The sequence below is a fragment of the Bos taurus genome, chromosome 11 (genome assembly GCF_002263795.3).
Source record: "Bos taurus isolate L1 Dominette 01449 registration number 42190680 breed Hereford chromosome 11, ARS-UCD2.0, whole genome shotgun sequence".
In the NCBI taxonomy this organism is placed as follows: domain Eukaryota; kingdom Metazoa; phylum Chordata; class Mammalia; order Artiodactyla; family Bovidae; genus Bos; species Bos taurus.
The window spans coordinates 62,615,761-62,641,312 of record NC_037338.1 but is presented as its reverse complement, the minus strand read 5'-3'; the positions used below and the strand labels follow the sequence as shown (position 1 = coordinate 62,641,312).

General features: G+C 40.2%; 1 long non-coding RNA gene across 2 annotated transcripts; it reads right to left on the bottom strand.

The window, feature by feature from the left end:
- Positions 1-616: 616 nt before the first annotated feature.
- Positions 617-24,749, bottom strand: LOC107132935 (uncharacterized). Of its 2 annotated transcripts, XR_009496465.1 has the most exons (3): positions 20,036-24,749; positions 14,667-14,809; positions 617-13,491 (listed from the first exon to the last, which is right to left on the bottom strand). It is a non-coding gene; the product is annotated as an uncharacterized lncRNA (long non-coding RNA). The 2 variants fall into 2 exon arrangements; XR_009496466.1 differs by lacking the exon at positions 20,036-24,749 and having other exon boundaries at positions 14,667-18,722.
- Between the last annotated feature and the right edge of the window lie 803 nt (positions 24,750-25,552).

Below are 25,552 nucleotides of genomic sequence, written 5' to 3'. Positions count from 1 at the left end.
TTCATCGCAGCACTGTTTATCATAGCCAGGACATGGAAGCAACCTAGATGCCCATCAGCAGATGAATGGATAAGAAAGCTGTGGTACATATACACAATGGAGTATTACTCAGCCATTAAAAAGAATACATTTGAATCAGTTCTAATGAGATGGATGAAACTGGAACCTATTATACAGAGTGAAGTAAGCCAGAAAGAAAAACACCAATACAGTATACTAACGCATATATATGGAATTTAGAAAGATGGAAACAATAACCCTTTGTACGAGACAGCAAAAGAGACACCGATGTATAGATCAGTCTTATGGACTCTGTGGGAGAGGGAGAGGGTGGGGAGATTTGGGAAAATAGCATTGAAACATGTATAATATCATGTATGAAACGAGTCGCCAGTCCAAGTTCGATGCACGGTACTGGATGCTTGGGGCTGGTGCACTGGGACGACCCAGAGGGAGGGGAGGGGAGGGAGAAGGGTGGAGGGTTCAGGATGGGGAACGCGGGTATACCTGTGGCGGATTCATTTCGATATTTGGCAAAACTAATACAATATTGTAAAGTTTAAAAATAAAAAAAAATTTTAAAAAAGTAATAAAAAAAAAAAAGAAAAGAAAAAGGTTTTTCTTTTTTTTTAGTACCTGAAAAGTTCCAGCAAAGCCAAGTTTCACTGCAGAGGGTGTGTCAGCATCCAGGGTAACACCCTTCCTGCAGTCAGGGAGTACAAGAGCATGTACTCAAGTATTATTTGGTGACAAAAATAAAACATTATTCTGAGCAATACAGTGTTATTCAAATTTTACCAAAGTACACAGTTGCTATAACTTGGTAATTATTCTAAGAAAGAGTGTTTAATTTAGAAATTACCTAACCTTTTGGTTTCTATCTTTGATGACATTTGTAATCTAAATTAGCAACAAACCTATGTCTCTCAGGCTTTTACATTAAACTCCAAACCTGATTCACAATTTTATTTTAGGATCAGTAACCCATTTACTAGGGTTCAGCCAGTCTCAGAGATTTAAAGCCAGTCTAGGCCCAGGTAATTTGCAGATGAAGGGTGGAGAAGCAAAGGAATTAGTGCCCTTATCTTCTAGCCAAAGCAGAAGAGTGACCATGTCACCATTGGGCTGGCATCCCCCTTCCTCCCCTACCCACCATGCTTCTCCTAAAGCTCTGGGAAAAAGAGGAAGTTGCAGAATGACTGATGTTTCAAAGTGTTGTGACTTTGGCCTCTCCCTATAAACCAACAAAATACCTATAGGGTAGCATAGGACCTGGTACAGACAGGTGCTTGAAAAATTACGGTCAAAAGAAGTGGGTTTGCAGAGGATCTAAAAGTTATCTACAACCAACATCAGACTATTTTATTGGTTCACAAATGATCATAACAGTTAGATGGAGTTACAGGTAATCTATTTAATTGTCCAAACTTCTATAATGTTATGATATTCCTGTAATGGTAGTATATTCCTCTAATGCTTTTAATTAAAGAGAAACAGTAATTTCAAGCAATAGTGTTAAAAATTGAGTGATGAATTTTGATCTATCCAAAATTACTTTAAGTAATAGAACTGCCACTATAAATAACAAGATAGTTGCTTGTTTAAAATATAAATCAATTATTTAATCATAGTAACAGATCCTATCTATCATATGCATAACACAGTTATAGCAAATCCTCTTAAGGCTTCCCTGGAGTGGGGAAAAGGGCATGGGTTAAAACTACAGAATAAAATAGCTTATACTATTTTGGGCTTTCTGTTGAGAAAGACAGTGAGATAATGACCCTATTTTAACCTCCATACCTACCATGTTGTCATTTACTAAGCACTCATGATGTCGTGGTTAGGCTTACCAGAAAACACTCATGAGCAACCTCAGAAATTCTGTCGTTAGTACATGCAGTCAACCTCATACTACTGAGAAAAGTACTTCTTGAAATGTCTCAAAAAGGGAAGTATTAATATAAATATGTAACAGCTATGGTTAGTCAGGCCAACAGACCTAGACCAATGGTGTCATGCTTTTACCCACAAACCAACTTGCTGTCAGAATCCCTCCCACTTTCAGCTGAGAAAATAGGTCACATGAATTAATATGAACATGTAACAGCTATGGTTAGTCAGGCCCACAGACCCGGACCAATGGTGTCATGCTTTTACCCACAAACCAACTTGCTGTCAGATCCCTCCCACTTTCAGCTGAGAAAATAGGTCGCATGAATTTTAAGGCCCCTAACAGTACTATGAACATTATGAAGCCTATCCAGGTGAAAACTATGAATATTATCATTCAGAGACAATACAGAATAAATATTGAGGAGTTGTTTTTGTTTTGACCATGAGCCCTGATAAATTCTATCCTTCATCTAAATGCCTTTCTAATGTCTTCCCAGCAGAAACAACCAGGTTATTTGAGTATTTAAAAGGAGCTTACCCAAAAAGAAAGATAAGATGTTTTATCAAATTCTTCAAAAGCAACAGTTGAAGTGAACAGACTGCCGTGGGTGCTTTTAATATGTGTTTGTGAAGTTATATGCTCATTTCTGTCATCAGGAAGTAAGATATAAGAACCCCTTTTTAAAATTACTGAACCAATACAGATATGATCTTTACAGGCTTTTCTCATGTCTGTCATTTCTGTCTCTGGAGATTTGAATTTTCATTCACTTAAAAATATTTACTGATTTCCTACCAGGTGACTGACACTGATCTGGTGCTTAGAATACATCAGTGAGCAAAATAAACAGATCCCTGTCCTTTGGAGACTACATTATAGGTGGGGAACAAAAAATAAACCATAAACACAAGTAAGTAATTTCCATAGACATTAGAAGGGATAAATGTTATGGAAAACGGAAATAGCAGGGTAAGATGATTAGGAGTGCTGGGTGTGGAGAGGGAAGGCAAGTTCAGTTTCAGTAGGTGGCAGGGTGGCCCCACTGAGAAGGTGAAAACCTAGGGAACATGTGAAGAAGGTGAAGGTGAAGGCCATGTGGTTATCTGGGGAAAGCTTTCCAGGCCAAATGTCTGGGGTGTTTGAGGAACAGCAAGGAGATCATCATGGCTGGAAGGGAGTGAATAAAGGTGAAGTTAGCAGGAGCTGAGGCCACAAAGGTGATGGGGAAGCAGGTGACCTGGATTGTATAGGTCTTTGTGGGCACTTGTATTACTCTGAGTGAAACAGAACACCATTATGAGGTTTCTGAGCAGAAGACTGGCAGGATTTGACTTTATTTTTGAAGCGTCTCTCTGACCGAATTCTTGAAACTAGCCTGTAGTAGAAGCAAGCGGAAAGGGTAGAAGAGAGGTGACTTGTTAAGAAGTAATGGCAATTATCCAAGAAAGAGATGATGATGGTGGCTCAGACCAGGCTGCGAGAGGTGGAGGTGGTGAAAAGCGGTTGGATGCCAAATATACTTTTTGGAGAAGGAGCCAACAAGATTTGGATGTGAAAAAAGAGACAAAGAGGAGTCAAGGATGACTCTAAAGTTTTTGGTCAGAACTCATTAAGGGTAGGATCATCATCCTCTGAGAGGTGTAGAGTGTGGGTGGAGCAGGCTTTAAAAGGAAGAATGGGAGTTCGAGTTTGGACTTGTTAATTCTGAGATGTCAAGTTGGCAGTTGGATGAAGGTCTAGAGTTCAAAAGAGGAGTCTGGGCTGGAGATATACTTTTGGCAGCATGTAAATTGTATTTAAGGCTGTGGAACTAAGTGGAGATAACCAAGGAGAGAGTAAGGAAGAGAAGAGGCCTAAGAAGAAGACCCGATGGCCCTCCAGGATTATGAGGTCACAGAGGAGAGGAGGGACCAGCAAAGGACACTGAGAAGGAATGTCCAGTGAGGAGGAGGAAACCCAAGAGAGGGTGTGTCCTGGAAGCAAAGTGAAGAAACTTCCAGAGTAGAAGTAAGAGACATGTTACTGCGGCAAACGCGACTGACACACACCTAACCAGAGGCCTGAGAACTGACAGACGGACTCAGAAAAGTACAGTCATCAGCGTCTTCAGGGAGAGTAGCTTCAGTGAAGCATTCATGACAGACACGTTTGGAACAAGTTTGAAGAGGTGATAAGAAGAGAGAAGCTAGAGGCAGCAAGTATAGATAACTCGTTAGAAAACCTCTGCTTAAAAGAGTACAAAGACATGGGGTGGTGGCTCCCATTTTCTGAAATGTTTTATTCATTTATAATATAAATAATTAATAATTTCCAAGGGAATGCTCTATTTTCTTTCAAACAGACAAACATATCCTGAACATGGTTATTCACTATGGAGGTATTTAATTTTTAACTATTAATATTACTTTCTGTACAAGGTCATTTCAGAGATTATAAAATCACCTCCACTATATAATTTCCTTGATGCATATGATCCAGCAATCCCATTCCTGGGCATGTATCTGGAAAAGATGAAAACTTTAATTCAAAAAGATATGTGCACTGCAATGTTCAGAGTGACACTGCATACAATAGCCAAGACATGAAAGCAACCGAAATGTCCATCAATAGATGAATGGATAGAGATGTGGTACATACATGCAGTGGAATATTACTCAACCATAAAAAAGAATGAAATAATGTCATTTACAGCAACATGGATGGACCCAGTGGTTATCATACTAGGTGAAATAAGTCAGAGAAACACAAATATCATATGACATAACTTATATGTGGAGCCTCAAAAAACGATACAAATGAACTAGTTTATAAAACAGATCCACAAACATAGAAAACAAATTCATGGTTACCAAAGGGAAAAAGGGGTGGGGAGAGATAAATAAGAAGTGTGGGATTAATAGATGTATGCATGTATGCTCAGTCGCTTCAGTCGTGTCTGACTCTTTGCACCCCTATAGACTATAGCTTGCAAGGTTCCTCTGTCCATGGGATTGTCCAGGCAAGAATACTGGAGTGGGTTGCCATGCCCTTCTCCCACAGAATTTTATTTTATACTATAGTATAAATAGTATTTTATACTATATATAAAATAGATAAATAGTAAGGACCTACTGTATAGCACAGGGAACTATATTCAATATCTTATAATATCCCATAATGGAAAGGAAACTGAAAAAGAAATACATATTTTTTCAGATTGTATACTTGTTTGTATAGTTTTATATATATGTGTGTACATATATATAAAACAAAATGAAGAAACAGAGAAATATGTTCCAAAGGAAAGAACAAAATAAAATCCCAGAAGAAAAACCCTAATGAAATGAAGATAAGTAATTTACCTGATAAAGCATTCAAAGAAACAATCACAAGGATGCTCACTGAGTCTGGAAGAAGAATGGAGGAACTTAGGAAGAATTTCAACAAAGATTTAGAAAATATAAGAAAGAACAAATCAGAACTGAAGAATACAATAACTGAAAAAACACACTAGAAGGAATCAACAGCGGATTAGACAATACCAAAGAATGAAAAAGTGATTGGGCAACATTAAGCATACTTAACATTTGCATTATAGGGATCCCATTAGGAGAAGACAGAAAGGGATAGAAGACTTACTTGAGGAAATAATGGCCCAAAAGTTCTCTAAACTGCAGAAGGAAACAGACATCCAGATATAGGAAGTACAGAGAGTTCCAAACAAGATAATTTAAAAGAGATGCACACCAAGACATAATGAAAATAGAAAAGGTAAAGATAAGAGAATCTTAAAAGCAGCAAGAAAAAAAAAAAAAAAAAAAAAACTAATGATATACAAGGGAAATCCCATAAGACTAACAGCTGATTTTTCAGCAGAAACTTTACAGGCAAGAAGGGAGAGACAGGATATATTTAAAATGCTAAGAGGAAAAACTTATAGGACTGAGAAAACTGTTTGGCAAGGTTATGATTCAGAATTGAGAAAAAGATAGAGTTTCCCAGGTAAGTAAAAACCAAAGGGGTTTATTATGCCTAGACAAGCCTTACAAGAAATGTTAAAGGGTCTCTCTCCTTTAAGCAGAAAGGACCATAACTAGAAATAAGAAAATATATGAATGAAAATTTCACTGGTAAAAGAAAATATATAGTAAAGGCAGTGAGTTTAGTTCAGTCGCTCAGTCGTGTCCAACTCTGAGACCCCATGAACTGCAGCACACCAGGCCTTCCTGTCCATCACCAACTCCCAGAGTTTACCCAAACTCATGTCCATTGAGTTGGTGACGCCATCTAACCATCTTATCCTCTGTTGTCCCCTTCTCCTCTGGCCCTCAATCTTTCCCAGCATCGGGGTCTTTTCAAATGAGTCAGTTCTTCGCATGAGGTGGCCAAAGTATTAGAATTTCAGCTTCAACATCAGTCCTTCCAATGAACACCCAGGACTGATCTCCTTTAGGATGGACTGGTTGGATCTCCTTGCAGTCCAAGGGACTATCAAGAGTCTTCTCCAACACCACAGTTCAAAAGCATCAATTATTTGGTGCTCAGCTTTCTTTATAGCCCAACTCTCACATCCATATATGACTACTGGAAAAACCATAGCCACTACAAAGCTAATGTGACAGTTAAAAGACAAAAGTAGTATAAACAAATGTAACTGCAATAGGTAGTTAAGGGGTACACAAAATAAAAAAATGTAAAATGTGACATCAAAAACATAAAACATGGAAACAGGGAAACTAAAATGTAGTACTTCTAGAATGCCTTCAAACTTGAATGACTATCAGCTTAAAATAGACTGCTATAGACATGGGTTTGTATGTATGAACCTCATGATAATCACAAAAAATATCTACAATGATACACACACACAAAATGAAGGGAACCCAAATATAACAATAATGGAATGTACCAAACCATAAGTGAAGAAGTCAATAACAAGAAACAAACAAGACTAAAAATTAGAGGATCTGAGTAGACATTTTTCCAAGACAAATAGATGGCCAAAAAGAACAAGAAAAAGTGCTCAACACCACTAATCATCAGGGGAACGCAAATCAAAACCACAGTAAGATACTATCTCACCGCTGTCAGGATGGCTATTATCAAAAAGACAAGAAGCAGTAAGTGTTGGTGAGGTTGTGGTAAAACAGGAGTCCTCATGCATTTTTGGTGGAAGTGTAAACTGGTGCAGCCACTATTGTAAAACAATATGCTCCTACAGCTGCTGCTAAGTTGCTTCAGTCGTGTCCGACTCTGTGCGACCCCTGAGACGACAACCCATCAGGCTCCACCATCCCTGGGATTCTCCAGGCAAGAACACTGGAGTGGGTTGCCATTTCCTTCTCCAAAGCATGAAAGTGAAAAGTGAAAGCGAAGTCGCTCAGTGGTGTCAGACTCTTTGCGACCCCATGGACCACAGCCTACCAGGCTCCTCCATCCATGGGATTCTCCAGGCAAGAGTACTGGAGTGGGTTGCCATTGCCTTCTCCGGTAAAAGAATATAGAGGTTCTCAAAAAAACTGCAAGTTGAACTGCATGCCATCCAGCAGTTTCACTTCTGGATATTTTTCTAAAGAATATTAATTCAAAAATAACTCATTCTCTTATGTTCATGAAGCACTATTTATATAGCCAAGATATGGAAGCAAGGTAAGTGTTTATCAATAGATGGATAAAAAAGATGTGATATATATATATATGAAATTAAAAAAAAAAACAAGCAAATTAAACAAAACAGAAACAGACTCATAGTACTGGTGGTTGCCAAAGGGGAGGAGAATGGGAGCATATACAAAACAGGTGAAGGGGATTAAGAGGTACAAACTTCTAGCTGTATAATAAATAAGTCACAAAGATGTAATGTACACAAAGGGAATCTAGTCAACAATATTGTTAACAGCTTTGCATGGTGACAGATGGTAACTGGAGATCATTTTGGTGATCATTTCGTGATACATAAAAATGTTCTACACCTGAAATGAGTATCTTCACATAAATAAATAAACACATAAATAAGGTGTACTCCCCTCTCCCCCAACAAAGCCATAACTAGGAATCAGCAGATTAGAATTTGTGTCCCAGTCCCTCAGATTACTTGCTAGGTGACTTTGGGTCAATTATTAACCTGACAGGGCCTTGGTTTCCTTACTGATAAAGTAAATGGGAATCATTCTGCCTACCTTCATGGGTGAGGATCAAGTCAATTAAGGCTGTAAATCACTTGGCAACTAGTCAACTCTTAACTCTTGATGGCTATCGGAGTTCACCATTTGGATGAAGAGGATGTGGTCAGGAGCCCTCCTAGACAAAGACTGAAGAGGAGGGGCTGCAGCAAAGTCTGCAGTGGGGAAGGGGTGTCAAGGCAGCAGGGGCATCCCAACCATTGGGAACCCCCAGGAACTGCTTTATCAGTGCCACTGCTGCCCCCAGCACCCTCACCCACGCTCACAACTTCTCTAGGGGAACTGAAAATATATGGAGAACTTTGTAAATGTCAACTGTGGCTAATAATCTACCTCACTGAGAAACTCATACAAGAAAACACACACACACACACGGGCACATACAGACAGGGATCTAGCTTCAGAGCAATCAAGAATGTTATTTTCCCTGGGGTAAAACAGGGTCAGAGATATTCCAGGACCTGTCCTCAGGGGAATTATTTCTAAGAACCTTGACAAAATGTACAAAACTAGGGTAGAAAATAACAAGGTATAAAGCAGTGGTTAGGCAGGTTTTCGAAGAGGAAGGACTAATTAATTGCTCCAATTGGAGCTTCTTTTATACATTGATTCCTATTCCCAGGTCAGCAGCATCACTTTCCAGGGGATGTGAAAATAGTGAATATACAACAAAAGGGCCTGGCAGTGTACAGAGCTGAGTTAACAACTGTCAACTGCCCCGAAAATATCTTCACTCATGGTTTGGGGGGGCTGCTTCTCCTAAGGATCCTTTCCATTAATTTTCTGGTAATAGAACCTAAAAGACCAATGAAACAAATGTCAAATTTGGGACAAATTTATAGCTAAATAAACACAGGCTTTGGGATGCCACAAAATTGGGCTCCTAATACCAGCCTGGAAAATGTGGCTAATAACCTAACATTTCAGAGCCTTGATATGCTCATCTGTTAAATGGGTCTTAGTAAAGCCTGCTTCTCTGGGTAGTTGCCAGGATCAAATGAGACATGTATGCAAAACCCCAAGCACCATGCATGACACAGAAAGCACTCAACTAGTGGAAGAGTATTACCATTAAGTAAAATGTGCAATGATTCTTTAGTGGCTTCTTTTAACATAGGAGTTTCTATCCATCCCCAATACAGAAGAGCTATTCTAGTAAAACTGATCATTTATTCTGATTTGTGAGTTCACTGTCCAACCCAAGTTCCTGTGCAACGTTTAGTGTAATCAAGCTGAGGCCCTCAGCAAGGCCCTGGGTCCAGTCTTCAAATCCACTATCATTATGGCAAAGAACTAGAAAAGAGAAGAAGAAACACCGTATGAAACACACCCTCTTTCCTTTTCCTTAAACCTGTTTATCCCCTTTGCTTGTTAGCTCTTCAGTTCCCAGAGAGCAGGGACTCCTGGGAAACAGGAAGTAGCAAAGGCCTGTGAGAAAATCCCCAGATGAAAATCAGCAGTAAATCTCTCCCAGCAACACTTTGGTCAGAAGAGGGAAATTCCCCACCAGCCCTCAAAAACAGTCCCTCAAGAAAGCTTAGAGAAGGTTAATTTGGGAAATCCCCTCAGAAGCAACAGAACAGAAACGGAAATCTGCTTCTTAAGAGAAATCTGAAAAGAGTAAGCCAATTAGTGGCTGCCTGGGGAGCGCTCAGTGTTAAGCCATAGTGCTGCTGCTACCTCATTTCCCTCTTTTCATCCTGATCCTGAGGGCAACCCTGACGGGACTCAGTTGCCAGAGCCACTTGACACCCTCTCTTTCTAGGCTCCCACCCCAGGGGAATGAATGCAACCAATGCTAAGCCAGATTCCCCTCCCATGCAAACCCTCTCCACGTGTGCGTGCACGCTGAGTAGCTTCAGCCATATCTGACTCTTTGTGATACTAGGGACTGTAGCTGCCAGGCTCCTCTGTCCCTGGGATTCTCCAGGCAAGAATACTGGAGTGGGTTGCCATTTCCTTCTCCAATGCATGAAAGTGAAAAGTCAAAGTGAAGTCGCTCAGTTGTGTCCGACCTTCAGCGACCCCATGGACTGCAGCCTTCCAGGCTCCTCCTTCATGGGATTTTCCAGGCAAGAGTACTGGAGTGGGGTGCCATTGCCATGAAATAACAGACCCTCAGGTTTTACTGAGTTCTAATCTGAATGTGACCTTGGGGTCACATTTCTTAGCTGCTGCTAAACTCCAAGAGGTGGGGGAGGAACCCTTCCCACAAAGAAGAAAAACAAAATCACATAAACCTCGTCCCTTTGAAGGGCTTAGAATGGAATATCCGCTGATGAGTGGTAGCAGAGAAAGTGTATAAACACTGTTAAAGGGGCCTATCAGGGGAGGTGGAAGTGGGGGGGTGGGGACTGTGATCTCTACATGCAATCCAGGCCCAAGTCAACTAGCTGTCCACGAATCAGGATCATTCCCACAGGGCTTCCACTGGGTGTTTTTTGTTTTAATTTTTATTTTATATCAAAGCATAGTTATTAATCAACTATACTTCATTGAGTGGGTTTTTTTTTTTTTTTTTTGATCTGTGATTTTTAAATGACCATTTCAGGAAGATGACAAAAATGAGATTTTAGCAAAAGAGTGAAGAAAGTAGATTCCATAACAGCTAAAATTTTCTTTACTGTATACTTACTCAAAGTAGATATCAAACTTTAGAAATGAGAATTTTTTGAAGGAGTAAGCACTCTGTTTAAAATTCTATAAAATATTATACTCTCCTAGAATGCTGCTGCTGCTGCTGCTGCTGAGTTGCTTCAGTTGTGTCTGACTCTATGCGACCCCATAGACGGCAGCCCACCAGGCTCTCCCGTCTCTGGGATTCTCCAGGCAAGAATACTGGAGTGGGTTGCCATTTCCTTCTCCAATGCATGAAAGTGAAAAGTGAAAGTGAAGTCGCTCAGTCGTGTCCGACTCTTCGAGACCCCATGGACTGCAGCCTACCAGGCTCCTCTGTCCATGGGATTTTCCAGGCGAGAGTACTGGAGTGGGGTGCCATTGCCTTCTCCGTCTCCTAGAATATGTGCCCTTTATGTTGTCAGGACCCAGCACTGTGTGATTCACAATCACAGATTCCACTTTAAAATACTTTTTGACTCCTGGAAAACTACCCTGCCAAAAATCACTTTCCTGATACTTTCAAACAAACATAGTTCTTGTTTGCTTCAATTCATGTGTCTTTGTTAAGATTCCTTTTTCCAGAAATTGTAAAGAATCTTAGCCACCTACTTTTCTCCATGCTTGGAATAAGCCAGAAAACTCCTTTTGGGGTTTGCATGTTTCTAAGCAATTAGACTAGTCTTTAAGTTCATTCTGTACACATGAATAATAATTACAGTAGTTACATTTAAATAACAATCCTAACTTGAAAATTCTAGTTTAGTCAACACACCCTCAAGAGGCATTATTTCTTTTTTTTTTTCATTTGGGAGCCTAGAAAGTATTTAATTCTCAGTTCCTAGCAAGACCAAAGAATATTTCTGATTTTAGGGTAAACTTTTCATCTCCTCTTGGCGCTACCTTAGTTACAAATGTGAAATCAATTAAATGATGCATGTCAGCAAAAAACAGCCCTTTAATGCCCGGCACAGATGAAACAGATTCCAACATGGGTCTAAGAGTAATAAATAAACTAATAAAAAAAGGAAACCAGGGAGCAACTTTGCTGGAAGTAAGCCGTTTGCCTTTGCCCTGGAAAGTTTATCGTGTTTTAAACAATTGTAAACATGTCAGTATACGTGGATACCGTTTCCATAGCAGCATAGCAACAGTTAAGAGTTTCTCCAAACATACCCAAAAGGAAACTAAAAATAGCTGGTCTTCAATATCAAAATACATATATATACATATTCAGACAACAGTACACAAAATGATGTGTAATTAGAAGTTCTGCAGACACCAACCTTTCACAAAAGTGCATCACAGGTGGCTTTAAAAACCAATGAGTTCAGTACCTACAGGAATGGGATAGAGACCAAAGAATCCAAGAGACAGGAAGGTAGATGCCATCGCCAACTCTCAGATCAGAGGCTCCTGACGACAAATGCCTCCAAACATTGCTCTGTCTGCTCCACCTGACGCTTCCCTGTGTCCTATCCACCTTTGGCTCCTAAAACCGGAGTTGAGTGTATGATACATACTGTTATCTCCTTTTAGTGCAGTATTCTCTCATCTTCTTAAGTTTTCTAGCCAAAATATCCTCTCAGTAGAGACTGAACAGTAGTTGCATTTAAAAAAAATAATGTCAAAACAAAGCGCCACACTTTCCCAATGAACTTACTTCAACTGACACACAGACAGTATTGATTATTCCAGAGTGAAGATGGTGGGCCTTCCCCGAGAGTCCAGGAGTTAAGCCTCTGTGCTCCCAATGCAGGGAGCTCGATCCCTGGTCAGGGAACTAGATCCCACATGCAACAACACTGCTGCCAGGCCACAACAAAGACCTGGCACAGCCAAGGTTTTTAAAAAATGAAGACTGTCAGTATACTTTTGGCACCTTTGCTGTTTGTACATTTTATTTATATCCAAGAATTATAAATATTTTAAAAGCATCATCTATTGGGAAATATTACTGCCAGGATATATGCAATTTGTCATCTAAACCGGGAAACTTTTGAGACTGAAAGAGTATTATTTATTATTACACTAGGGAAATAGGTGTAAATGAAAGACTGCCCCAGGCAGGCCCATACAAACGTTCACACAATATCACACATAAGAGTGTAAGCATCTTGAGGGCAGGGATGGGGTTTGCTTATTTTTGTACTTCAGCACCTATTGCAGCACTTTATATGTAAAAAGAACTCAATAAATATTTGTTAAGAGAATGAATTTTATCATTGGATTATATTCTGTAAAATATAAACTTTAAAAAGTTTTTTTATACGTAATACTAAGCTGGGCATATTTCTTTTTTCAGTCTACAGTCTATGTGTTAGGGTTAAATAAAATCCAACATAGCTCTGCAGGTGAATCTTTCTTTTCCATCATCTGATCTTTTCCTTGAAAGTTGAGGATAAAACTGGAAAAGTAAAATATATCTATGAGTCATAAAAAGTAATTCTATCAGTGTGGGATGGTTTACGAAAGCACTGAAGGAGGTTTAGAGTATGGATTCAGATAGGAAGCAGTTTCATAATCTCTACAATGGTTATTATCTTGGTTTCATTTTCCCTTCCAGGAATGTTGGCCTCTAGGGAGAAATGCAGAGCAAGTATCAAGTGAGTACACTCCAACTAGAAAGGATGCTATTTGTCTTTCAAGATGAGGAGTTGGGAAGAGGGATACCATTTGTGAGTTCCCAGGAGTAAAGGTAAAAGCCTCTTTACCTTCTGCCCGGATCTCCCAGGACCACAGGGGATTTTTTTATACAAGTCACTTTTCATTTGATGGACTGCCAGTTCTTGGCTTATAAGCTGCATGAAAGGATTGCTGTGGAAAATAATCATATTGTTCAAGAGAAGCACTTAACAGTCTTCCCGTGAAAAGCATGATAAATCTCCCTAGCCCTCCGTGGAGAGGCAGCAGAGTTTGGGAGGTGACACTGCCTATTTTCAGGACTTCAGCATCTCAGACTCATGCTGTTTGTTCTCGGTTTTCAAGCCAGATTATTCTATAAGATATTGCCTAAACTTTTGGGGCTCTGGTTTCTTCAGTTTTCAAAGAAGGAAAATAATTTTTGTACCTTCTTAAAGGGTTGTCTATGAGGGTTAAATGATATTCATGTAAAACACCTAAAACATGAATGTCAGCTATTGTTCCTCTCCAGCTCTGTTTCTTTGGGCATTTGGCAAGAATTCAACTGGAAAAACTGTAATTAAAGGCAAAAATTATGCTTTTATATTTCCAACCCAAAGAAATCCAAATGTGTGTACCTAATGCCAGAAGGAATCTTCTATTCCTAGGTCACTTGTAGACTTGATCCACATTCTGTTCTCATCTCTCTCCCCAGAATTTGCTTGTTATCCTAACACCAAGGGGACTCTGTGTTTATTTTTATTATTAATTAATTAATTAAATTCCATCAAACCAAAGCCAGTTTGTGTGCTGGACCACAACCAGCCACTCCATTTCAGGGAAAGCTGAAAGCCTGCACCCAAAGATTGATACCTCTTTTTAATATTGAATTTAGAAGCTAGGAAAACTGCAGAGAAATGAGTCTCTTTACAAAATTATGTAAGGCTTTATATTTAATGAATTTCTGGTGTCTAAGTGGAGGGGGGTGGGGAATGGGCCCTTTATAAATATCAAACCATGTTGTTATCTACAGAGAGTGTGCCAGTTGGTTAAACAGAGCCAAATTCTGTTCTGTCTGATAATTACTGAATTTGACATTCATAGAAGTTCTTTTTTTAATTTTGGGAATAAGAAATCTACAAATTCATTAAATTATGAAATGTTTCAACCCTATTATCCTAATACAATGACCCCATAGACTATGCTGCAGGAAGTCTTTGGGACAGCTTCTGATGTTTAGAATGACTCAACAATAGGAATTCAATTCATGTAAAAGCCAACACAATATGGTTTAAGAAATGAAACTGAACATTACTCCATCTGATTTAGAGTCATAGTTAATGATTCTAAGGAAAGATATTGGTACTCACTCAGCACAGTCTTTTGTTCAAGAAATCTACACTGGTATTCAAAGTGCAGAAGGACAGAGAATTCCCTGGTGGTCTAGTGGTTAGGATTCTGTGCTTTCACTCCCAAGGTCCCAGGTTTGATCCCTAGTCAGGGATCTAAGATCCTATGAGATAAGTAACCAAAAAAAAAAAAAAATTCTAAGTGAAAAAGGGCAGAGGAAACAGGATCCAAATCTGCTTAAGGATATTTGAGGGTGGGAGAATTGGCCCCTATGTTTGTGGGTTTCTTTTGAATAATAATAGCAACAACTCATCTACTTAGTAGTGTAGGCTTAGTCAGTCAGTCGTGTCCGACTCTTTGCAACCCCATGGACTATAGCCCTCCAGGCTCCTCTGTCCATGGAATTCTCCAGGCAAGAATACTAGAGTGGGTTGCCATTTCTCCCTTCAGGGGATCTGCCCCCTACTTAGCAGTGTTACCCTTTATTGCTTCCTTAGCCACATCAAAAGTGAAAGTGAAGTCACTCAGTCCTGTCTGACTCTTTGCGACCTCATGGACTGTAGCCTACCAGCTCCTCCGTCCATGGGATTTTCCAAGCAAGAATACTGGAGTGGACTGCCATTTCCTTCTCCAGGAGATCTTCCAGACCCAGGGACTGAACTCGGGTCTCCCGCATTATAGGCAGACGCTTTACAGTCTGAGCCACCAGGGATGTCCGAGGAAGCCACATCAAGGAAAATCTATTTCCCACAAAATAGGAGTTTCTAATGAAACTTTTATTTTTGTGTATACTTAATAAACTGTGAAGATCTAAATAGCACCTATATTTTCTTAGAGTCTTTAAAAACACTGACTTCTTCACATTCTACCTGAAATGTTCATGTGCTAATGAGTGAAACCATCATCGCAGAGTGAAAGTTGTCGAGCCTGGGAGCTGGAGAAACAGAACTCCTGTAACTGCTTTGTGATTTACTAGCTATGAACTTGGGCAAGTCATCTGGCAATCAAATACTGCTGGAGAACAGGAAATTAACATAATCTCAAAATTTTACCAATATTAAGACTATTTCTTAATACTCTTAAGGGAGAAAGTTACCTGTACAATGAAGAAATCTGTCAGACACCACCTTAATTTTATGATCAAACTTAACATTGCCAATGATAGTCAAACTGACACTATATGACCCATTCCAAGCCCATAGCAGACACCACCAATGTTCTCAGCATGGTTTCCCATGAAGCCAGGGCATAGCCTCAGGATGTCTCTCAAGATCATTGATGTCATCCCAGAAGAGTTTGAGAATCTAAACACACTACAGATGCTGTTCCACTTTGGCCTGCAAGTACTGGACATAGCATGAAGTGATGCTACCTCTGCAGTACTGGGGGCCTCCAAGACATTTCCCAGGGGATTCTGAGAGCCTCAGCAGATGAAGGATTAAAAATCCTGGAGCCTTGCAAATGGGACAGTCACAATGGCTCTGCCATCTGGGGAGAAAAATGTGTGTGTGTGTGTGTTTGTTTAATCCAAAAAGAAAAGCTATTGTCAATTGGTCAGGGCTGCCAAGTGACATACAACTTATTTGTTATTACAGATTGTTTGTGGTAACTGAGGTATCACATTTGAGGCTACTTTGTTGATTAGGGTACAGAAAAAAAATTATGCTGTGGGAAAAGTGGGCTGTGTCCAGTCCACTCAGGCTTCAAGATTGTCCTTCAAAATTAAAATGTATTCATTTAAATACTCTCAGTGGTGGCAAGTAGATGTTTTTAAAGGCTAAACTTGTGCTTAAATGTCACCTTTTCCATCTAACTGTCTTCTTGTTATTTCTCTAACTCAACCCCTTATCTGTTTCCTTTATACCATTTACCCCAACTGGCAAGTATTTTTAAAATTTGTTTGTTAGCATGTTGCTGTGGGGATGGTTTTAGTCTGTCTTTCCTATTATAACCTCAGCTCCAACAGAGCAGGGAACATTTCTGTCTTGTGCAACACTGAATCCTCAACTTCTAACATATAGCCTGGCATATGGGACGCTGAATGGATATTTAATTGATTAAATTAATCAATGGATAAATGAATAAATGAGTAGATACGTTTTTTAAAAAATCACAAGTTATTTGGAGTTAAGTCTACAGGGGAGAAAAACAAGTAATCAGCCTTTTGTGTCATGGCTAAAAATTGAGATGAAATGCTAAGTACTTAGTCCTAAGTGGTTCACAATCCCTAACCCTGGTTCTAAAAGCAACTCTGAAACAAAAAGTTCCAAAATAGCAGTGCTTTGCTAGGATATGTCTTCCAACATAACTCTTTGAAGGATAAATACTAATTTGAATGTATAAGTTGTGTCGTTTTTTTAGTTATATCATTTTTTAAAACAAGTTTTATTCATTGCCTCAGAGTCCTGCATACCTTGAATATCTTACATAACACATGGAAAGGAATGTTCTCTCTATAACCCTTGCTTTAGAGAGTGCTCTGGTTGTCAGCTGAAGCTCCTGAACAAAGTGTTCTTTCAACACTGTTCAAGACCACAGCTGAAGAGCAGATCAGATTAACCAATGCCACCATAGCTGAAATGACATCCCTAGAAACTTGAAAGTCCTCACTGAAAGAACAAAGATCAATATTTAGTTTCTTATACCCCATCTGGGTGTTCCATCACTTTTATGGCCTCCTGTTCAGCCAGTTCCCTCATCTACAAGCCTACTTTGTTCTTCTGGGAAAATGGACTAGAAATAATAGGAATACAAATGTAAAAGCACACCTACAAAATATAAACTTTGAATCGCAATACTTGTGCTTTGTTAATGCCAAGATTTGGCTTTAAAAAAGAAATCAATCTTTTCCTGCTGTATTTTTAAACGCTTCAGTGTATTTTTTTTTTTTTTTTTTTTTGGTATGAGCAACATGGACTTCACTAACTACCTTTCAGGTGAAAGGAAGAAGCAAAAGCTACCTGTTTATTTTATATCCCTTTTGTTCACCAAAGCCTGTAATACTAAGCATTGCACAGTTTGACTCTTGGTTTCAACTATTCCTAGATATAGATTTTACACACTGTTACCAAGGCTTCATCTCACACAATACACCAACTTCCCAATGTTCACATATTTATTTTCATTTTTTAATAAAACAAAGAGGAAATAAAAACTAGTTTAGGAATAATAAGACTAGTTAAACCCACCAAAATATCTTGGAATTGGAGCTGATGGTGTAGTTTGGAGAGTGTTGCTGGTGGCCAGAGGAATGTGGTATAATACCCTGTGCAGTGAGGAGCTAAGCCCAGTCCTGTTCCCCATCCACCTTTTCTGGCTACAATATATCCATTAACATTGCCAAGAAATAGCAAATGACAAGGTAAAAATGGAAGTTAACCACCAAACAATATGTTAAAATGAATGACTAATATGGCAAGAATGAGACCACAGCCAGAGGATGGTGTGAGAGAGCCAATTAGATTTTTTAAAAGAGCCAGGTAGCACATAGCCCTGTGCACGACAAACTTCCAACCGTGTGTTCCTATCATGGATGCAGTGGAGAGTGTGGAGAATGACAACTTTACTGGCTGCAAGCTACTGTCTCTGCAACTTAGACATCATCAGGGACCTTTATTCTCTAGTTTGTGAATAATCATTTTTATGTCTTTATGTGAGCTTCCCTGGTGGCGCAGTGGTAAAGAATCTACCTGCAATGCAAGAGATGCGAGTTTGATCCCTGGGTTAGGAAGATCCCCTGGAGAAGGAAAGGGCAACCCACTCCAGTATTCTTGCCTAGAAAATGCCATGGACAGAGGAGCCTGGTGGGCTACAGTCCATGGGGTTGCAAAGAGTTGGACATGACTAAGCATGCATATATGCACTTTTTTCCCATAAACTTACTATTTGTGGACATAAAGTCCTTGGTCATAATAATCAGATACATGCACACAATACCTAACAATTTTTTTTCAACCTATTGGAGCATGTTTTCATTTTTTTCTTATGACAAGATTTACTTTTACTTTTTTTAAATTACTCACTTCTTCTCAGGAGCCTAACCAACATGCTGAGCAAGAGAGATAAGAATGCCCTGCCCAAGGTGCCCAGGGATTAGCTAGTTGCAGCCTCTGGGCATTTGTGTTACTTTGACTCCATCACAAGCATTCCCTTCTACCCCTGCCCACATCCCATCTCACACATTCACCCAGCATGCCTGTCTCCAAGGCCCCTGGAACTCCAAAATGACCCTACCCTTTTCTTCTAGTGCTTCTGAAAGAGTCCAGTTGTGTGAAGGGCCCACCCTCATACAAAACTGAAAAGTGGAAATGTTTTTCTGTTTCTACTCTGTCTGAATCCTTCTGGTATCCCTCTCCTGGCATTCATTCAAGGAGGAGAGGGTGGGCAGAGGCAGGTGGTTACGGGGTTGCAGGAACATAGGATTCTTTTTGGGATCATCTCTTTCTTTGGGCTTCAATCCGCCTCACAGCAACAATTCCCTTATGGAAGGAGGAAGATGAATTTGGGGTGATTTCTTAGCCATTTTGGCTACAAAAAATTTTAAACTCCCTACTCTGGATGTGCTTATGCTTTATTTCCAGACCCATTTGAACTGAAATTGGAATGGCCTCAAAATATTCAGATCTCATGATTGGGTTTTATTTTTATTGTTGTTATAGATCCAACTCACTTAAATAACAAAGCTACTTAGAACTTTTGCTGTGTTGCTTGTCTAAGATAGATATCTACCTCCTCTCTATTATGTCCTAAAGATCAAATATGTAATTTTATTTCTTGATAGTTCAGAAGTAGTAGCAATTTTCACAGGTTGCCTGTTAATTTTCCATTTCCAGCGTGGGGTTACGCAGCCACTAACACAGTTGTATTTGTCTCCAAACCCCTGAATTTGCACATACAATCATTTAGTTGCATAACTACTTAAGTGAAAAGAACAACTATTGGTCATTTATGAGCACAGATTTTAAGTAGGAAGAAGGACCGCACCAAAATTAATGATGCAAATATATGGATTAAAACTGAAAATTGCCCACAGTGATCACAAATAGCTAATTAGAAGTATGTAGTTTCTTCTGCAATCAACTTATACCCTCTTTATCATCCAGTCCCCCAGTGGCCACCAACTCTGGCACAGGTCTCTACTCTAGCCTTCTCTAACTTCTGACAGTGGCCCAGATGCATGGGATATTGGCCAAGACCCCATTTTCAGCCATAGCCCAGGACTGGCAAAGAACTTTGATCTTCCCCCTTTAATAGTATAGTCACATTCTGTCTTAGTGGTTTGACTGTAGGTCTTCTCTCCCCTTCTAGATAATAGATTCCTTGAAAGCAGGATCCATGTCATGCTTATCTTTCTATCTCCCATAACACTTACCTGGCATATAATCAGTACCTTATATTTCACTTGATGATTTAAATTAAGCCAAGTCACAGATGAACCTGGGCCCAAAGCTGCAAGTGAGGCCACATTCAGATGGTGTTTCCACTAATGAAGCTGCTGAACACGCACACTGGTCCCCTCTCTGTAGACCTTTTTGGGAAGACTTCTGTCTTCCTTTTCACCAAAGATGCTGACGCCACTGGACCTTATCTCTATAGCATCACATACTAAAAGAGGAACTTGAGAAGGAAAGGGAAACCTTTGTTCAGACCTCACCCTTAGCTTCCTTTTTTCCTTTCCTGGTTGCTATGTTGGTTGTGTGGCAACCATAGAAAGATTTTTTGGAGCTCACTGGGAGGTTCCTGAAAATGCAGAGAAGCTCTGATAAAAGTCTGGGCCTTCTCTGTAATCTTTCCTTATCCTCATGTTCAGAAACCAAAAAGGTCACTTTGTTTCCTTCAGTTCTTCAGAAAATTGGAGCCTAAACCCAGACAGACTGTAAGATTTCTCTACCATGAGATTTTACAAAACTCGGTAGTATCTGGGAGAGAACCAGAGTCTTGAACTTAATAGCAAAGGATGAGGAAGGCACCCTAGATAAGCCAGAGCACCCATCTGGATCTCATGCCTCAGTGCAGAGTAAGAAGGTTCCATTAGGGCACCTCTAAAATCTTTTCCAAGCCAGGAGTAGGAATCACTAATATGGTGCATGGTGGCCATAATAATGGAGGCACCTTCTCCAGTTTGCCAAAGATGGGGTTTCCAATCCAAGCTTCTGTGTACTAGAACAGTCACATTCAGCCTCCATTTCACATCATTCCACTTCTGTTTGTAATTCCCTCTAGTTATGTCTTTCATTTAAAAAAATCAGGAGTCTTTCATTAGAGGGGGTGTAGGAAAGTAAGCCTTCTTCACATCAGCTCCCAGCAGGGGCCACTCAGAGGGAGGAGCTGGAGGTCAAGGATCCCATTGGTTACTTACAGTGATGGAAGCAAGGACCCAAGGAGGAGATAAAGGCTTGGGGGTGAGGTGGGGGGAGAGAAGGGGGATATGGGGACACTGATGGCTCAGATTATATAGCTGACAGGAGGCCAACTCTCTTTGTGGTTCTCAAAGTGTAGTCCCAGGAAGAACAGCACCAGCATTACTGGGAATCTGCTAAAAAGGCAAATTCTCAGGTCGCACTCCAGACCCAGTGAGTCAGAATTATAAGGGTGGGGCCCAGCCATCTGTTTTAATAAGACCTCGAAGTGAGTCTGAAACTAGTCAAGTTTGAGAGTCACTGGATATAGAAAACAAACTCATGGTTACCAAGGGGGAAAGACGGGGGAAGGATAAATTCAGAGATTGAGATTGACATATACACACTACCACATATAAATAGATAGCTAATAAGGACCTACTGTGCAGCACTGTTCATGGGGTTCTCAAGGCAAGAATACTGAAGTGGTTTGCCATTCCCTTCTCCAGTGGACCACATTCTGTCAGACCTCTCCACCATGACCTGCCCGTCTTGGGTGGCCCCACAAGGCATGGCTTAGTTTCATTGAGTTAGAGAAGGCTGTGGTCCGAGTGATTAGATTGACTAGTTTTCTGTGATTATGGTTTCAGTGTGTCTGCCCTCTGGTGCCCCCTCGCAACACCTACCGTCTTACTTGGGTTTCTCTTACCTTGGACGTGGGGTATCTCTTCACAGCTGCTCCAGCAAAGCGCAGCTGCTGTTCCTTGTCTTGGATGAGGGGTATCTCCTCACCGCCGCCCCTCCTGACCTTGAACGTGGAGTAGCTCCTCTCTGCCCTCCCATGCCGGCGCAGCCGCGGCCTCTTGGACGTGGGGTAGCTCCTCCGGGCGGCCGCCCCTGGCCTCCGGCGTTGGGTAGCTCCTGCACCGTCACAGCCTGGCACTCTCGGCCTCCGCCCCTGACCTCGGACGCGGGGTAGCTCCTCCCTGTGGAAAATTCTGAAAGAGATGGGAATACAAGACCACCTGACCTGCCTCTTGAGAAACCTATATGCAGGTCAGGAAGCAACAGTTAGAACTGGACATGGAACAACAGACTGGTTCCAAATAGGAAAAGGAGTACGTCAAGGCAGTATATTGTCACCCTGCTTATTTAACTTATATGAAGAGTACATCATGAGAAACGCTGGGCTGGAAGAAGCACAAGCTGGAATCAAGACTGCCGGGAGAATATCAATAACCTCAGATACGCAGATGACACCACCCTTATGGCAGAAAGTGAAGAAGAACTAAAAAGCCTCTTGATGAAGGTGAAAGGGGAGAGTGAAAAAGATGGCTTAAAGCTCAACAATCAGAAAACGAAGATCATGGCATCTGGTCCCATCAGTTCATGGGAAATAGATGGGGAAACAGTGGAAAAAGTGTCAGACTTTATTTTGGGGGGCTCCAAAATCACTGCAGATGGTGATTGCAGCCATGAAATTAAAAGACGCTTACTCCTTGGAAGGAAAGTTATGACCAACCTAGATAGCATATTCAAAAGCAGAGACATTACTTTGCCAACAAAGGTCCATCTAGTCAAGGCTATGGTTTTTCCAGTGGTCATGTATGGATGTGAGAGTTGGACTGTGAAGAGAGCTGAGTGCCGAAGAATTGATGCTTTTGAACTGTGGTGTTGGAGAAGACTCTTGAGAGTCCCTTGGACTGCAAGGAGATCCAACCAGTCCAATCTGAAGGAGATCAGTCCTGTGTGTTCTTTGGAAGGAATGATGCTAAAGCTGAAACCTCAGTACTTTGGCCACGTCATGCGAAGAGTTGACTCATTGGAAAAGACTCTGATGCTAGGAGGGATTGGGGGCAGGAGGAGAAGGGGACAACAGAGGATGAGATGGTTGGATGGCATCACTGACTCGATGGACGTGAGTGTGGGTGAACTCTGGGAGTTGGTGCTGGACAGGGAGACCTGGCATGCTGCAATTCATGGGGTCACAAAGAGTCGGACACGACTGAGCGACTGAACTGAACTGAACTATGCAGCACAGGGAACTCGTCTCAATACTCTGTAATGACCTATATGAAAAAGGAATGAATATATGTAATGTATAACTGATTCACTGTGCTCTACAGGAGAAACTAACACAACATGTAAATCAACTGTACCCCAATACAAATTAATTTTAAAAAAAGCTTGAGAGCCATTGAGCTAGAGGCGGGTGACCCAGGGAGTGAGAAGCCATCCTTTGGGTGATACAAGAAAATAGAAAGTGGAGGTTCAATCAATGAAAATTCTCTACCCTGTGGTGTTTATTCATCTTTAAAATTTTTCTTTTAGATCTTAATAATGTAAACATTGCTTATTTTCGCAGGGGAGGAAAACAACTCTACAGTCAAATTTGCTGAGTACAAAGTGAAGGGACGTCTGCACCAAAGTGGCTAATTAAGGTCATATAAGTAATCAAGGCAGGCGAGTCAAGGGCAGTTAATCTCAGACTTGTCTTGACTGGTTCTGCTATCTTCACTGATCATGTAAGCCAGGCTATCAGCAATCCCTTCTTAATTTTCTGCTGTGTAGACATTGACAAAATGTTCATAAAGTATTCCTAATCTATACCAGAAAGATTAAGTTATTTACTCAATTGCATACATAGGGAAACTAAGTTAACTACTCAGGATTCCACAAATGAGCAAGATCCAGACTCCAAGGTTCTGATACTAAACTTGAAAGTATGAAGTTCAACCTTTTCTTTCTCTTTTAATTCTTTCCTTCCTGATGGACTATAGCCATTTAACTAATAACTTATTTTTTCTACTCATGAGGCATTCACAATATTTGTCTTGAAAACTCATTACCTTTTTAATAAGAAGAAAACTAAGGTTGAACTCAAACAATTTGGTAACAACACACTTCAATTAACCTCTTTTGCTCCTTAGGTCACTGCCATTTGCATGAACTTGCAAAACCCTATATTAAAATTGGGTTTCCTTATGATGCTTTCCTCAGAGTTAATTTCCATCAGGGACCTATTCATCATAGACTAATTGTAGAAGCCGTCATACAATAATGACTTTCCAGTAACTCTAGTACTAGTCCCTCCTCAAGGTTACATTATGAAGATAGATGCCGTGAAAATACACCAAGGATTTTTTCCTCACAAAAACTAGCCAAGTCTCTATAAAAATTTGTTTGCTGTGGTTAAAATTTTTAAATTGAATTATAGTTGACTTAACAATATTATATCAGTTTCACTAGAAAGAGGTAGAAGGCGGGGTGGGGTGGGTCTGTGGAGTGACGGTGGAGGAGGCGGGTGAGCATGGGAAAGGCGGGGAGCCCCTCTGTGCTGGTTCTTTACCCAGAGTACACAGGCAGCTTCCAAAATATATTTATATCACCCCCTGAAAAAAAAAAAACAGTATTGTATCAGTTTCAGGTGTACAACACAGTGATTCAATATTTTTATAAATTATAATCTATATAAAGTTAGTGTAAAATATTGGCAATATTCCCTATGCTGTACAGGACATTCTTAATTTTATTTATTTTATATCTGGTAGTTTATACCTCTTAATCCCCCTCAGCTATCTGGCCCATTCCTTTCCCAACTATTTGCTGTGATTTATGTTTTGGATATGATAATTATGCTTCCATGTTTTCTTATTTTAACATCTAAAATGACCTTGTATCAAATGTTTTAGCCCCTTTGGTAAGGTAGGTAGCAAAGATGAACCTAAAAGTTTGTTGACTTCCCCCTCACCCCAGGATTTAAGCAATAAAATTAAAAAAAATTTTTTTTTTACATTGTTGTCTTCCTTCTCCTACTGGGCCAGTTAACATATCACATTTACAATAATTCTTCCTTCGTGTTTCTCAAAAGAACTTTCTGATCTAGATCAGATGTTGCATTTCAAGTCCTATGAATTCTGTACCATGTAGTTATTTGGAAGCTCACAACTTGTTTCTTCTTCTCATGGGCTTTTTGATCAGATCCCATGGTAAATTGGTCCAGAGGTCTGCCTCAAGCCAGCACGTTCTCTCCCAAAGCCCAGAGGCAGGCTGACCCCAAGACCTAGTGAGAATATATTCCTGCAGAGGAAAGGAGCTGCTCTCGAGATGTGCACTCTCTTCAGGCTTTGCAACTAAATGTTTTGTGAAGTTCTTTAACTGCCTTTTCTTGAACAAGTGAGAGAATGAGCCACTGTGTCCTATTATATTACCAAGTGAGGAAAGAGTTAAGGAAAGCTTTTATTTTTCATTCTTTGTGTTAGTTGTAACACTAAATTAGCCAAATAATTTACACCTCGTGGCAGGTGTAATCTTCCTTAAGAACATTTCTGAAGCATCTCCAACCTTTCCCAGGACAGGCGTAGGTGATTTTATTCAAACTTTGAAGTGATACCAAGTGGAAACTCTATGTTCCAAAATGACCCCATCTTGGTACAAACAGTAGATAAACTAATCAAACCAAATCATAAAAGCAAGCCTGAGCTACAGATAATAAGGGCTAATATTTATTGAGCATTTTGGGTAAGGGGAGGTGCCAGCTGCATACCTAAAGGTTTTCCATGTATTCA